The 12,916-nt window shown below is 44.1% G+C and overlaps 1 long non-coding RNA gene and 1 pseudogene across 1 annotated transcript; one reads left to right on the forward strand and one right to left on the reverse strand.

The window, feature by feature from the left end:
• Positions 1-536: 536 nt before the first annotated feature.
• On the reverse strand, positions 537-10,255 carry LOC142017129 (uncharacterized). The gene is made up of 3 exons (XR_012646451.1): positions 10,124-10,255; positions 9,483-9,529; positions 537-1,070 (listed from the first exon to the last, which is right to left on the reverse strand). It is a non-coding gene; the product is annotated as an uncharacterized LOC142017129 (long non-coding RNA).
• LOC142017158 (metalloproteinase inhibitor 3 pseudogene) lies at positions 6,270-6,891 on the forward strand (annotated as a pseudogene).
• Positions 10,256-12,916: the final 2,661 nt, after the last annotated feature.

Raw genomic sequence — 12,916 nt, forward strand, 5'->3', positions numbered from 1 at the left:
AACAATTGGACTCAGACCTTGAGTCCCACCTTGACTTTGAGTTCAGACAGTGTAGACACAATTACAATGTAGACACAATAGGGATGAGATTATCTTTGAGCATGGGCTTAAGCATGGTCTTTCATTGCAGTGTAGCCATCTCACAAGAGTTTGATCATTAACTTCAGTGAAAATAGGATGAATCCCACAGTTGCTACAGTTATTCTTTCCATAAAATAATATTGGTTTACCTGTTACTCCCTGCCTAATTATTAGTAATGCATGGGCATACAATATTAATTGTCCTGGGCTTCATGTGACCAGAGTCACTGCCCACTTCTGTCCTTTGTCATTCACACACATTGACTTCACAGCCCTTGACTAAAATTGCAATGACCCTGATAAACTGAACATGTTTAATGATTTTCAAATACATATATATTACATGTTTTCCAAAGCAAAATTTATCACTCGTTAGAAGTCTGGTCTGTCTCTTAGTGGAAAAATACAACAAAATTACTAAACAAAACTGAAAAATAACTACATACCAAATTTCTTCCTCAAATATTAGTCAGAGCAGCCATTAATGCTTAGTTACGGGTACAATGTGCTGCCAAAGAAAATCATCAGCTGGATTTCTGCTCCTAGATGGCTTGACGCTGGAGGAAGAGATCAAGGGTGCATATTTATCATTGATTAAAATCTGGGGCTGTTACATCTTCCCCTCTCCCCCCCAGAACCTCCACCATGGTGCTCAAGGATCCAATTACCAGAGAACGGTAGGGTTGGCAGAGGCTCCCAAGCCAGCACAAAAGCAGAAAGTCCTTGCATGGATGCTCCTGGGACGTACACAGATCTACACGGACTCTCCAAGACTGTGGGTGGGCCTTGTAACTCATTCCTCACAGACGTTTCTTTTCCTCTCTCCCCTCCTAGGGGTTTTATCATACTGGAGGACAGCAGAGGAGAAATGTTTTTCTCTTACCCTGGCTACAGTGGGACTTTCATGAGATTTCACAGGTATAGAGTGGGCCAGAAGTTTTCAAAAGCCAAGGATTTTTCTCAGATCTGTGTACTCGGCCACATTACACCTAGAGGTTAAGAAATAGAATAGAAAGGATCAAGGACATTCTTTTTTAAAGCAACAGACCACATTCTGCTTGGTGTTACAACCATGCAATCAAATCTATGCATAGAAGAGTTAGACTCTAATATTGATTTTGGTGGAACAAATGGCCTCAAAGCGCCAAAGGTGTTAACATGACCCTGTCACTCTCCCACATTAAACAGTGTTAAACAAGCTTCAGGGCTTGGTACACTGAGCCCTCAGCCTGCTTAGAGCCATAGCAAACACATCATTAAACATTTCAACCACATATTTAAGATTCAGCAAAAGAAGGATAAACAATAAAAGCATTTGCAATATGAAGTATTAAGTGACGCTTGCATTTTAATGACATCTGTTGTTCCCTTTCACCGTAGAGCATTTCTGGAAGGAAAAAATTACTTGTTTCACAATCTCTTATATGCTAATAATGGTCATTTCGGGGGAGGGCAGGGGAGAAACTAGACAAATTAGCAGCAATGGCTGCAAGCTGCTGTTAAAGTCCAGTATCATTTCCTAAAAAGACAAAACAAGGCAAACATGCTCAAGAGGGGGAAGAAACAAACAGTAAAGGCAAATAGAAGCTTCCTTCTCTGGTGCTGATATTCACCGGCAGCCCTATGGATTCAACAGCCAGTTATATGGCACCCAGTTTTATCAGCCCTAGCAAACTTATGCTAGCCTCCATCTGTTTAGGACATTGTTTTCAGACCTCTCTTTCTGGCCACAGATGGGGTTTGGGACTCACAGGACTAGGAGAAGTGGCAGTTACAATCTGTAGAGTCTGAGGCCAACGCAAAATTTATATCCACAAAATGAGCTGCAGATATCTACTAATTGGCAGCGCTCTAGTCATGTGGGCCCTGCTCCCTCTCTTGGTTTGGTCAGGACATCTCTTAGGATCAGGATGACAGAATCCCAGTGATGTTTTGGTAAATCCTTGCATCCAGGAAATGGCGGGGAGGTGTGGGTATACCGCCATGATGGCGGAAATCAATCCTTCCTGTTCTTTCAGTCAACAACGGTCTCCCTTCACTTTGCTGCTGCTAATTTCCACCCCCCCCCCCCAAGTCATTTCTTTTTCAGAATACCAAAATAGCCCAGAACCTCACAAGAACCCAGAACCCTGTGACAGAGCACTATGTGCCAATAGGGAAGCCTGTACTCTGATCACTCTATGTCAAGTAGTACCCCTTGAGAATGTATGCATCCTGGCACGCTGGTTGAAGACCACTGGTCTAAGGAGTCCATTATCGTATCAGACCAAGGCTAATAAAGCAGCAGGAAGGAAGTGCCAAGGAGGGAGGGGGGACACAGAGAGAGGACCCAGGTTATGTGAGCTCAGTTACATGGAGGCCTCAAGGGAGGAAGATCTCAGTTCCCTCAAGTCCTGGAGAGAGGGCCAGAATGGAACTATGGGTGCAGTAAATAGACGGTTACACTGGAATTGTTGTGGAAGTGGTGGAGGGACCTTAAACTAAACAGCGTATGGTAAAGACACAACCACTGGAGTCCCTGCAGTTTCTGTGGGATGGAGGCAGGAGAGAAGCCATGCCCCATGGCACCCTCTTACACCTAATTTCTGGCACATTCATTTTGGTTCATTGATTTCCAGTCCACAGTTTTCTCATTTAACATGAATGATCTCAACACAGTCCTTGAATTATATCAGCAGGCCTTTTATTTGTACTAACTCACTCCGTCTCCCTTTTGCACCTTTTCACCTCATCATTTGATTGGTTCCACAGCATCACGGCACTTCATGAACTTTCACTCACTTCTCCCAGTTCATCCCACCATTCGGATCTATCTGTAGGCTCAATTATCACAACAGCTCCCATATCGCACCACCTGTGAGAATCCCAGTCAGTTTCACCAGTGATTTTAGCACAGAACTAGTCAGGGTTGCTGGAAGTCAGCTTCCAACCTAGCCATTGCCAAAGAAGGTGTTGTACAAGGAGCCAAGTGTCTCTCCTGGTAGGTGAGGCAGGAATTCTCCCTCCTGTCTCAATAGATTTTGACTGCTGCATAAGTCACTGAATGCCTTGATGCTTCAGTTTTGCTCTCTGTGAACTGGGTATAATGGACACACAGAAGGGCTGTGAAGACTTAATGAATTCCACAGTAAGTTTAACACCTTCCATGAAAGGCAGTACAGAAGTATCATTGTTATTACTCTTTAGCGGAATACTTGGCTTAGCAAAAAGTTACATGGTATGGCATAAAACTAGGTGGATTTCTGAAAAGGAAGATGAAATGGATCAGATGCAGAGATCTACATAAAGGGAAGAGCATTGGCATGGGTTTATGAGTGTCAGCACGTGTTAGTGGGTGGCCATGGTGTTAGGGGTTAAACAAGCGAAGATATGCTGTACCTGAGGTGACTGCAGGAATTTGTCAGTCTAGCTCCTGAATGAACTGTACTGAATTGAAGTAACCCTTACTGAATTAGCGTTAACACCTCTGGGATACTTTGAATAAAAATGCAATTGTCTATGTGTTATTGTATGGACCTCTCTGGTAGGGAAAGGAAATGCTAATGCACTTGCTCCATTTGCAACTCTTTGAAGCCATGCCCTGAAGAAATTTGCATATTCAGACTGGATTCTCCAGGGACTCTCATCCTGGGGGCAGGTATTGTAGACATAGGAAGGCTCTGCCTTCCCAAACTGCTTGATGTGGCTCCACTAATACTCCAAGTCCAGACCCTTGTTCCTGTGCCAGAGGCTAGGGCCGCACCACACCGCCTGTCCTCCTGGCACTGGGGCTGCTCCAGCCACGCTGCCTGCCCAGCGCTGCAGTTGATGGTTCAGCTGCAGGAGTGGTGTGACAGCTTCATGGGCAGGGGGCTGGACCAGGACAACTATCCATTGGGGCCCAGGAACCAAGTCACCAGGCACTCCGAGGCCATCGCCCTGGGGCGGGAGCCAGCTGCCATAGAGGAGGCAAGGGCTGGGTGCAGAAGGGGCAGGGGAGGATGGGTAGTCTCCCCAAGTCAGGGGCTCACCCGCTGTTGCAACTAAAAGACACAGAAAGGATTTTTGGATAAATAGCCTGATTTTTCCTAATATCCAGCCACACATCCCCCTCTGTAACTTCAGACTATTGCTCCTTGTTCTCCCATCTGTCACCACTGAGAACAGCCTTTCTCGGTCCTCTTTAGAGCCCCCTTTCAGGAAGCTGAAGGCTGATATCAAATCACCCCTCAGCCTTCTCTTGCAAACTAAATAACTCCAAATCCCACCTCATCTCCTCATAGGTCATGTGCTCCAGACCCTTAATCATTTTGTTGCCCTCTGCTGAACCTGTTCCAATGTGTCCACATCCTTTCTGTACTGGGGGACCTAGAACTGGATGCAATACTCCAGAGGAGGCATCACCAGAGCCAAGTATAAGAGAATAAGAACTTCCCTAGATCTGCTAGAAACGCTTCTCCTAATACACCCCAATATGCCATTAGCCTTAATGACTACAATGGCATACAGTTGACTCATACCCAGCCTCTCATTCCCTGTAAACCCCAGGTCCTTTTCTGCTACATTGCTACTTAGCCTGTCAATTCCCAGCCTATAACAGTGCTTGGGATTCTTCCGTCCAAAGTGCAGGACTCTGCACTTGTCCTTGTTAAACCGCATCAGATTTCTTTTGGCCCAATCCTCCAATTTGTCTAGGTCATTCTGGACCCTATCTACCACTCCCCCTAGCTTAGTGTCCTCTGCAAATTTGCTGAGGGTGCAATCCATCCCCTCATCCAGGTCATTAGTGAAGATGTTGAACAGTTCTAGCCATAGAACTGATCCTTGGGGCACTCCACTTGAAACAGACCACCGACCAGACACTGAGCCATTGACCACTACCCATTGGGCTCATCCGTCAAGCCAGCTTTCTTCCATTTTACAGTCCTTGTATCCAATCCATACTTCCTTAACATATGGGCAAGAATGTTGAGAGAGACTGCATCAAAAGCTTTGCGAAAATCAAGATATACCACATCCATTGACTTCCCCATGTCCACAGAGCCAGTTACTTCATCATAGATGCTAATCAGATTGGTCAGGCATGACTTGCCCTTGAAGACTCCATATTGACTATGCTTGATCACTTTCCCCCCCTTTTCCAACTGCTCCAAAATGGATTCCTGGAATACCCCCTCCATGATTTTTCCAGGGACTGAGGTAATGCTGATTGGTCTATAGTTCCCTGGATTGTCGGTCTTTCCTTTCTTAAAGATGGGAACTACATTTGCCTCTTTCCAATCATACAGGATCTCTCCTGATCTCCACAAGTTTTCAAAGATAATAGCCAAAGGCTCTGCAATGACATCTGCCAATTCCCTCAGTACCATTGGATGCACTAAATCCAGACCCATGAGTTTATATACCACCAGATTTTATAAGTAGCTCATAACCTGTTCTTTTTCCACTCAGGGTTGCCTACCTCCTTCCCATAGTGCATTGCCTACTGCCATAGTTTGGGAACTGATATTGTCCGTAAGACTGAGGCAAAAAAAATTGAGTACTTCAGCTTTTCCTGCACCATCTGTCACCAGGTCACCTCCCTTATCCAGTAACAACCCCACACCTTCTCTGATCACCTTCCTGTTAACATGTGTAGAAACCCTTCTTGTTACCCTTCACGTTCCTTGCTAGCTGAAGTTCCAATTGTGCTTTTGCTTCCTCGATTACTCCCCAGCAATATATTTATACTCCTCTTTAGTCATCTGTCCAAGTTTCCACTCCTTATACACATGCTTTTTGAGTTTGAGCTCGCCAAGGATTTCCCTGTTAAGCCAAGCTGGTTGCCTACCATATTTGCTTTTCTTACTGCACATGGGGATGGTTTGTTCCTGTGCCTTCAATAAGACTTGTTCAGGAGAACTGGCAGTATTTTAAACTCTTTTCCCCCTTCATATCTGTTTCCCAAGGGATCCTGCTCACCAGTTCTCTCAGGAAGTCAAAGTCTGCTCTTCTGAAATCAAGGGTCTGTATTTTACTGCTCACTTTTCTTCCTTTTGTTGGGATCCTGAAATTTACCATCTCATGGTCGCTGTAGCTCAAGTTGCCACCCACTTGAAAACGCCCCCAAAGAGATCCCCTGCAACCAACCAGTCAGCCAGCCAGCCAGCCAGCCGCCCCTTTTCCCCAGGGAAGGAGAGCAATGGTGGGCCAGCAGCTGCCTCAGCATCATGTCCGTGTGGCTCAGCTTCCTCCTTGTGCTCCTCTGCAGCTGAAGCCTCAGCGACTTGGTGGCAGAGGCTTGTATCTGCCTCCCCATCCACCCCCAGGATGCCTCCTGCATCATTTGAGCCAAAGTGGTGGGGAAGAAGCTCATGAAAGATGGACCTTTTGGAATGATGCACTACCCCGTAAAGCAGATGAAGATGTACAGGAGCTTTGACAAGATGCCACAAGTTCAATATAGCTACACAGGAGCTTCGGAATCTTTGTGGGGTCAAACTAGAAGTCAACAAGTACCAGTATTTGATTACAGGCTGGGTTTATGACAGAAAGGTTTATACCGGCCTGTGTAACTTGTATGAAAAACAGGACCGACTGACCCTATCCCAGCGTAAAGGACTAAATCACCATTACCAGCTCAGCTGTGGCTGCGAGATTAAGCCCTGCTATTACCCGCCCTGTTTTGTGACTTCCAAGAATGAGTGTCTTTGGACAGACATGCTCTCCAACTTCAGTCATTAAGGGTCCCAGTCAAAGCACTATGCCTGCATCTGACAGAAAGGATACTGCAGCTCGTACAGAGGATGGGTGCCTCCTGATATAACTATCATCAATGCCACAGATCCTTGAGCACACAGTCTCTTCCCTCTGCCTTTCCTCCTTCCCTTTTGGCTGAGCTTCTCTTGGACAATAATTCCTACCAGGTCGTGATGATGACGACAATGAAATTAGCGCCTGTTTTGCTTGCAAATTTTAGCAATTTGAACATTTAACAAAAAGAAAAACTCTATTCTATCATGCTGAATTTGTTTTAACCACCTTTTCTGATTCTGCGATCACCCCTTTCAGTCAGATTATACAAGTCTGGAACTTTCATTTGCACATCAGAAAAAAAAATACTGTGGAGCATTTGCTCTTTTTGTATCAATATCTGTAGCAATATAATCTATATTTTTTTAGGAAAACAAAAATATAAAAATTATCCCAGTTGGGCACTATATCCTCCAGTTCTATTTCTCTTGCTAGTTCTTCCCTGTTTGTGAGCAGCAGATCAAGCTGCCCATGGCCCCTGGATGGTTCCTTCGGCACTTGCTCCAGAAAGTTATTCCCAACATTTCCCAAAAATTTCCTGGATTGTCTGTGAGCTGCTGTATTGATCTCCCAATAGACGTCAGGGTGCTTAAAGTGTCCCATGAGAACCAGGGGCTGTGATTTGTGTAGGTTAAATTCTCGTTTTCTCTATGCCTTAAGAATAAAACAGGCTTCCATAGGAATTGCAGTGCTCTGTGATACCTTATTGTTGTTGCAATTACGCCCGTTAACCATCTCTGAAGAGAAAGCAAGCAGATGTCTGGGGCAACCTGTCTGAGGAGGGACTAACACAGGGAAGGCCAGGAACAGTGCAGGCTGGAAATACCCTGCTCAGAAGGGAGACAGACACTGGTCTCCATCCAAAAAGGCAGCGTATGGGGAGCTGGAAGCCTGAGCATTGGTGCCCTTGATGGCCCACTGAGGGAAATATAGGTGCAGTTCTGCGTAACTCTGATGCCTTTAATAAGTAAGCCCTCGAGCTCAGTGGTTGGAGTGCTGGCCTTGTAAACACAGGATTGTTCAATCCTTGAGGGAGCTTTTCAACGGTCTGGGGCAGGTTAGATTTATTGTGGGGGGTGGGGGGGAGAAACTGTGTCAGGAATGGTGATCAGTCCTCCTGTGAGGGCGGGAGCTGGACTCAATGACCTCTCAATGTCCCTCCCAGCTCTATGAGACATGTATTGCATCTCCGTGTTTCAGAGCCTGGGGATGACAGAAACAGGGAACCATTAGCACAGAGTAGCTGTAAGGTAAAAATGCAAAATGAATGTTGAGAATATGTCAGTCAGAAGAAACATGGGATCAAAAAAAGAGACCTAGAGCAGCTGTGGCCTGGAAGGGAACAGTGGAGAATTAATTATGAACCCCAGCTAGGTCTCTCCAGCAAACTAGAATGTTCATGCTCCAAGGCCCTTGGGTAGCCGCTTCAGCTCTGTCACCCAGAGCAGTATTCCAAGCCGTGGCTGGGGCTGGGACACAGGGAACCCGGGAGAAAGGAGGGCCAAGAAAGATCACTATTTTTTTTTTAAATTAGTACCCATTGTGTCAGTAATTGCACGAGGCAGCATTCTCCTAATGAACTCAGAAAGAGGCCAAAGGCACAACTGTATCTTTCCTGTCACTCCTTTCAAAATATGTCCACTCCCATCTGAGCCTGCATATTTTACAGTCGCGGAATATTTTCCAGAATTTTGGCAGACCTGGTGAGATTTTTTTTCTTGAGAACATTTACTTACTACAAAGATTACTCACGTTCACATAACTCTGCATATTGAAAGTTTTCATCTGAGAAACAAAAATAACAGCAAGGGTGGATACTATCAATAACCCTATATAATATATAGGCACTTGAAACTGGAATCTCAGCTGCGTTAGTCTTATTTAAGTCACTAATTCAGATGGGTTTCTAATATTACCACCAACATTGTTCTCTCCAGAAGAGAAAAAGGATAACAGCTACTTTGGCTCTAAATTCATTATTATTTCTAGAGCACAGTTAATGTTTTCCATGTATGTTATGAATAGATCATCTGTATTTCAGCAAAAAAATCTTCCCATGTCTCATCTTTACCAGTAAATCATGCTGAATGCAGAGTTACACAAAAAGTCTTCTATCTGGCTTGCAAAATGTCATTTTATGGCTATTAATCTAAAATCCTATGGGATTATTTTCACTGACTTCAGTGGGTGTCTGTTCAGGCCCAGGAAGCAGTATTATTAGAAAACAGTATACTGTTTAAAGACTGGGTCTTGCTAGTACAATCATATGGGAAAGCTTCATAATACCCAATCTCCACAGTCAAGCAGAGATACCACAGTTTCTCCTGATGTTATTCTAGAAAGAAAGACTTACTTGGTGCTGAGAATCCATTAACACAATTATACTGCCCAATTAATCTTTGCAATTTGGGTGATATCTCCAGGTGCACCTTCTACAGAGCAGAAATTCACTCCAATATTAGACTATCATTTAATGCTTAATTTAACCTCCGCAGATTAAGCTGGACACAATAAAATGAAAGAGTTTAACTCAGATCCACATTCATAAATAACTTTCCCCAGGCATCAACAGGAATGTGTTGGTACCCTGGGAGCCACATTTTATGAAGGCTCTTCAAGAAGGAACTTACCTGGCTTCCTTCTATCTCCAACTGGATTTTGTGGTATCTTCTGCCATCTACTGATTAGTTAAAAAAAAAAAAAAAAAACAGCTGAGGCCGCTTTTCTCATTCATCTGTCAGTTGAACAACATGGTCAATGATCATTAGGTTTTGCTAAAATGCCATAAATAATCTATTGAAGCCAGAATCCATTAGCTTTTAAAATAACTAGCATCTATTTTTAAAAGTCTTTCATCTTATCTTTTTTCATCCCAGCCATTGCCAAGTTTCATCTGATTTCTCAAATCATTGTCTTTTTATGGAATACATATTTTTCACCTTAACTTAAAAATTGCTCAGCAAGGCCTGCTAAGCATTCAGTATCATGCACAGTCTAAATATAGCCTACAGCCATGGGGAAAAACAATTGCTAGCTCAAATGAAATACACGAGTATTTGTTATAGCTGCAGATGTTATGTCTGCTACAGCCCCAGTAAAACTCATTTTTTATATGTAAATATAGCCTTTTAATAAAATAATCAAAATGACTGTGGTTTGATCAATAGGATCTGTGATTCTTCAAGGCTACACTTCCTGTCAAACACCCCTACGCTGTCCTTTACCACTCAGGGGCTCCAAAGTTTACCATCATGTCCCATGCAGGACTCACAGAGGTTGATTGTTGTTTTCTGTGATGGCAGATTTGGGCCTAGCTGGGGAGTCACAGCTGCAAAAACCTAGACTTCAAAGGCACTACTTCAAGGCAAGAAAGCTATTTTATAAGTGAAGTACAGGCTTCAAAAATCGTCTCTTTGAGGAGAACTGACGTAAAATAAACATCTAGCTGTTTTCTTGCAGTTAAACATGTTCCTAATACTACAGTTACTAGGGAGACACACCCCAGGAGGAATTTGACCTATTCTGCATGGGCTGAAGCAAGTTTCCAATGGTAAGAGATGACTCACAACCCATACATCCTAACAGTTTATACTGTGCAGTAGAAATATGCTCTGTTCCTCCAAATCACAAACCCTTCTTTTATTCTGTGTCTGTCCTACAGTAATGACTATAAATCTAGAGTTTACAAACAAGTCACAGACAAATCAGGACAAACTTCCAGATCAGTTCAAATATACAATGAGGCAGGCCTGCACAGAGGTCCTGTTCATTAAAGAAGCAGATTTCAATTACATGTGATTGAAACACAGGGCTTTTTCATACTGTTCCAAAACGCACTAGGCCACATCCTGTAGTTCTGCCTCAGCATCTTGCCCTGCTTATGCTTACATATAAAAGTAGCCCTCAATTACATGATCCCCTTGGTTTCAATAAGGTATGAACTAGGGCTTCAAAAATACAGTCTGCCCTCAGTAAGTAGCAATGCATAACTGTTGAACCCAGGTGCAGAAATGTAACTCAGGGAGTCACTTTCCACCAAGTCTCAGTTCCACACTTACTGGGCACAGATCACTTCCCTCTCACACAAGCACAGATGCACTGACCAGCGTGTTTCTCCTCAGCAATCACCAACTCTCAGTCTTGTACAGAATTGAAAAAATAAAGGGCCACCCCTTATAATAAGGAACTCTTGGCAATTCATCTGCCCCACCCAGCCCTGCAGGGGTACATACAACAAGCTGTGTGTTTTTACCTGAGTAAGGGCTACTCCCGTGATTGTTTGCAGACTCAGGCTCCCCTTTTCCTTACCCCGGGTCATTAGGAGAAATGGCATGAGCTCAATGGGCTGTTCGCCAAGGACTGAAGGATTTGGCCCCGTGGTTGGAATCTTTTAAGGCAAAGTGTGTGTGACCTCCCCTCCCCCGCTTTCCCAACACACACACACACACACAAGCAGCTTTGAAATCTGATGGTGGTATTGTTTCAGCACTTGAAACCCATCCAGTATTTGACCTTCATTTTCCAACTGCTGAAAAAACATTCCGTTCACACACCCTGATGTCCCTGCTCAAATGAGCTCATAAAAATTCTAAGAAAGATGTTTAAAGCAGAGGCATTCACTTTTTAAATGAAAACCACAAGCCCTCCTTTCTATTTCTATTTGACACGACAACTCCTTCGTAACTGAAGCAGAAAAGTGTTCATGCTGCATTTGGATTCTGTGGCAAAGCTACTTACAGTCTTCCCCCGCCTTACGAGGGTAATTCGTTCCTGAAAAACCCCTCTTAGGGCGAATTCTTGTAAGTCAAAAACGTAATTACCATTAATTTCAATGTGAAAAAATTTTATGTGTTCCAGAGCCCCAAAATTTACACCTGTTTGTGCTAAAACACCAAATCCCATTAAAATGAACACAATTACTTCAATAGTTAACATTAGTTATTATAACACAACCTAACAAGGCATTTTCCCTTCATTAATTACTCCATAATATGGCTGTTTACCTGCTTTCGGGGGGCTGTCCCAGGTGCAGAGACAGGGTTGCGAGGGGAATGGAAATTGAAGAGCGCCTGGGACGGGGGCTCCGGGAAACCGCCGCCGGGCGGTGCAGAGAGATGTGCTGTGCGGGATGCAGCTGCAGGCAGCCGTTGCCTGAAGCCGCGGCCTTTCTCCCGCTGCAGGGCGGCCACGTCCAGCTGAGGCATGCGAAATCCAAATCAGTCCTCATAAATGCGAAGAAATGCCTCATAAGCCAAAGTAGGGGTATTAAATGAAACTCCTTGTAAAGTCGAATTCTCGTAACCCGAATGGGCGTATCTCGGGGTATGACTGTATTGTTTGTTTGCAATAGCCACCAGGATCTGTTATGCACTGCCCAGATGCACAAGGGAGCAAGAAGCAAAACACACCTTGGTCTAACCGCTTCCATGCAAAGGTGTACCTAAATACTCTGAAGGGGGCCAATAATGAGTACTTTAAAGCACTTTGGACCCAGCCGTGCCAGAATAATAAAAAAGGAGATACAACTGTCTCATAGAACTGGAAGGGACCTTCAGAGGTCATCAAGTCCAACCCACTGCCCCCACAACAAGACCTATCACCATTCCTAAAGGATTTTTTTTTTTTAAATCTATTTGCCCCAGATCTCTAATGGCCCCCTCAGCTTACAAAGGCAGTTTCTCTGCTCTGGGTGTTGATAGCTCCCCATTAGACTCTGGCAAAGGCTCACATCCCCCTATCTGATCTGACTTGTTTTCTCCTCTTTTGACAAGACTGTTGATACTGGGCCATTTCTACCTTGCTGAACAGACTTTGTCAGCTCTGGCCCTCCTTTGTACTGGGACCCCACTCTTTAAATACCCCTCTGAAACCACAACCCCCCACTCATGCATCTGATGAAGTGGGTCTTTGTCCATGAAAGCTTATGCTCCAAAATACCTGTTAGTCTATAAGGTGCCACAACATGCAGAAGTGTTCCTCATTGAAGTAGATGATGTCTTATAAATAAAGATGAGAATTTATAGAAGGTTTTCAAGTAAATTAGGTACCTAATTCCCATTTACTC

This window comes from Carettochelys insculpta, chromosome 8 (assembly GCF_033958435.1).
Source record: "Carettochelys insculpta isolate YL-2023 chromosome 8, ASM3395843v1, whole genome shotgun sequence".
In the NCBI taxonomy this organism is placed as follows: domain Eukaryota; kingdom Metazoa; phylum Chordata; order Testudines; family Carettochelyidae; genus Carettochelys; species Carettochelys insculpta.